This window comes from Palaemon carinicauda, chromosome 2 (genome assembly GCF_036898095.1).
Source record: "Palaemon carinicauda isolate YSFRI2023 chromosome 2, ASM3689809v2, whole genome shotgun sequence".
NCBI lineage: Eukaryota > Metazoa > Arthropoda > Malacostraca > Decapoda > Palaemonidae > Palaemon > Palaemon carinicauda.
Window position 1 is genome coordinate 8715439 of NC_090726.1, and position 3184 is coordinate 8718622.

General features: G+C 33.8%; 1 protein-coding gene across 2 annotated transcripts in view; it reads left to right on the forward strand.

Moving 5' to 3' along the window:
- Positions 1-2079: 2079 nt before the first annotated feature.
- LOC137615082 (uncharacterized) overlaps positions 2080-3184 on the forward strand; it is a 30230-nt gene continuing 29125 nt past the window's right edge. For both annotated transcript variants that reach the window (XM_068344723.1, XM_068344717.1), the window contains exon 1: positions 2080-2244. The gene's annotated coding sequence lies outside the window, so the exon portion shown is untranslated. The remainder of the gene's footprint in view (positions 2245-3184) is intronic.

The window sequence follows — 3184 nt, forward strand, 5'->3', positions numbered from 1 at the left end:
CTCCTCAAGGGTTCTCACCCGTTTCCATGGATCAAATCCAGACTTGAATTATTCCTCTCATGTTTGTATTCTTGGCATATCAATATGAAGAGAATTTCCAACATGCCAAATTGCTATTGTAATTCTTGTTGACAATATCATACCACTCTGAACGAAAATTTGAAGGTCTTTAAACTTATAAAGAATTGCTCAGTCAATTCAATATCTAAATATTTACTGTAACAAATAGTTTTTTGTGGCCTGTTGGTAACGTCCTTGCCTAGTGATCGCCAAACTGGGGTTCAAGTCCCGCTCAAACTCGCTAGTTCATTTGGTCACTGCAACCCCACCATCCTTGTGAGCAAAGGATGGGGTGTTTAAGAGAGCCAATAGCTCTACCTGCTGAGTCACCAGCATCCATTGCCTGGCCCTCCCTGATCCTAGCGTGGGTGGAGAGAGGGTTTGGGCGCTGATTATATATATATATATATACATACATATATATATATATATATATATATAAATATATATATATATATATATATATATACAGTATAGACATATCATATATATATATATATATATATACAGTATATAAATATCATATATATATACATAAATATATATATATATATGTATATATATACAGTATATATATATATATATATATATATATATATGGTAAGTCTCCTGCTTGCTAGGGCAATGTCACTGTCCCTTACCTCTACCATTCATGGGTGGCCTTTAAACCTTCATATATGTAAATATATAGAATTGACCTATTTTATAATGATACTAGTATTTCAACCAACAATGCGCATGTAGACAGAAAAAAAACCATAACTGAAGGTTTTTGTTATACAACATAGTGTACAAATAAATTCTTAATTACTATATTTTTCAATCAGTGAAATAGATTTAAACACATATTTCTTTCATGATGTATAAGTAACAATAGACAGTTTAATAATGAGGTATTAATCTGTTACTGAACAATCATTGATTGTTAGCATTGCATCTTCAGTTTATTACCTCCGCCAAGTAGGTTAGAAAATCGAGTCGATTTATCTATTTAGTTACTCATTTATTTATTTATTTATTTATCTGTCTGTGTCTGTCTGTGGACAGGATTACGTCAAAACTACTCGACGGATTTTGACGAAATTTTCACCATAGATTGATCTTAGGTCACGGACGACCCAATTAAAATTTGGAAATGATCCGGATCCCGATTTGCATTGTTCAATATTTTAAAGATTACGTCAAAAATACTTGACGGATTTTGACACAATTTCCCTCACAGATAGATCTTAGGCCATTGACGACTCCATTAACCTTTGGCGTAGGTCAGAAATGTCTGATTTCTTTTGTTAATTTACTGAATTTTTGTCACTGGAACTCGACCTCAAGGACACCACACCGTACCCCTTAATTAGTTAAATGTTAATGATGTTGCATTATTCAGATATTATGAAAATTATTAAACATATATATATATATATATATATATATATATATATATATACAGTATATATATATATATATATATATATATATATTTATATATATATATATATATGTATATATATATATATTTCGGTGAGTAATATAATGTTATATACGCGTATATATTCATTTAGTGTATATATATCATATTGTATGGGTATATTGTACATACACATACACACACACACACACACACATATATATATATATATATATATATATATACATACATATATATATATATATATATATGTTTCTAAAATAACGCCCCCAAAAATTAATTCATTGTGACAAATGATGTGATAACATAACTAACTAGTAGACTATCAACTCACAGAACTATTCTTGCCTATCGGTGACCCAGTGCACCCCATGAAAGTGCGATCGGGTCTAATGACTGCCAAAATATACCCAAATCAGTACCCAGGTTTTTTAGGATGGAAAAAGTGGGTATCAGGTAAACGAGTTGTAAACCTGTAGAACAGCGAGGTCACTGGAGTCTTTATGATGCTGTTTGAGGACTTAGAAGTCTAGTCATTAGCTTGAGAGAATTTTCTGGTTTCAGAGACAAAGTGCATTCCATCAGAGAGACGGTAGCAAAAGGGCTCAGTATGTGGTTGTGGGTCGAAAGAGAAGGGTGTGTTTGCGTGTGAGCGACTGGCTCCCTCCATGTGGTTGCATGAAGAACAGTTAAGCATTTTCTACTGTAGTGAAAAGGAAATATCTAACTAGATGTGGAATACCAAAGAAGGCACCAAGGTGAGTTCATAACAATTTTTAATATATTCTATAAAATGAAACACTACTTTTATGTATATTGAATCTATCAAATTAAATTTAGTGGAAATCTTCCAATAGTTGGGTCGCAAGATCTCAAGAATACAAAAATATGAAATAAAATTTAGAAAATTCATTCGTTTTGAAGAACAACGAAAATGTAAATGACCAGTCTATAAAAGGTTGCTTAGCGTTAGAGCGAGTTGGCAGTAGCCTGTTCGGTGAGGTTGTTGAAGGTAGGTCAAATGATCAAACCTGGTTTATTCCATGAACTTGAAGAGAAAATTAAAGAGAGAGAGAGAGAGAGAGAGAGAGAGAGAGAGAGAGAGAGAGAGAGAGAGAGAGAGAGTACACACAATGCAAGTCTCAACGTATGTATTTACAAACGAATCTTAAAAAATTTGCAGAAAGAGGGGATTTAAAACAAACAAGATTTTATAGATATATCTTATCTATCTTATTCACACACAATAGTTCTAAACTTTTGTAACTTTCGGTTTTTGTAAGTTTTGGAGCTAACAAATCTTACAGTGGAGCTTTACATAAGTGCGGTAAAACTCAAACCCCGATTTCAAGTCATTTCCAAATTTCTGTGGATCGGCAATCCTTCCAACCCGGAAGAGACGTTTCAAACTTTAAAAGCATAACAAGGACCAACTATCATCCGAACATCGACTATATAACTACTTACCTCCAGCGAACTTGGAAGCAAACAAGCGCGCTTTTCCAAGCGTACCGGCATCGCTCCATTCATTAAAACTCCTTCAAGTTCCGGAGCGTAATGGTGGATGAGTTTAGCGTAGCTGGGCAATTGTGGCAATGCACATAACGCTCCCTTGTTACAAAGTTCCCATCCCCGTCATCCGAGGAAAGGATATCCGAAAATGAACTGCCGAAAACAGGCTCTTGAGTTGTAACCAAA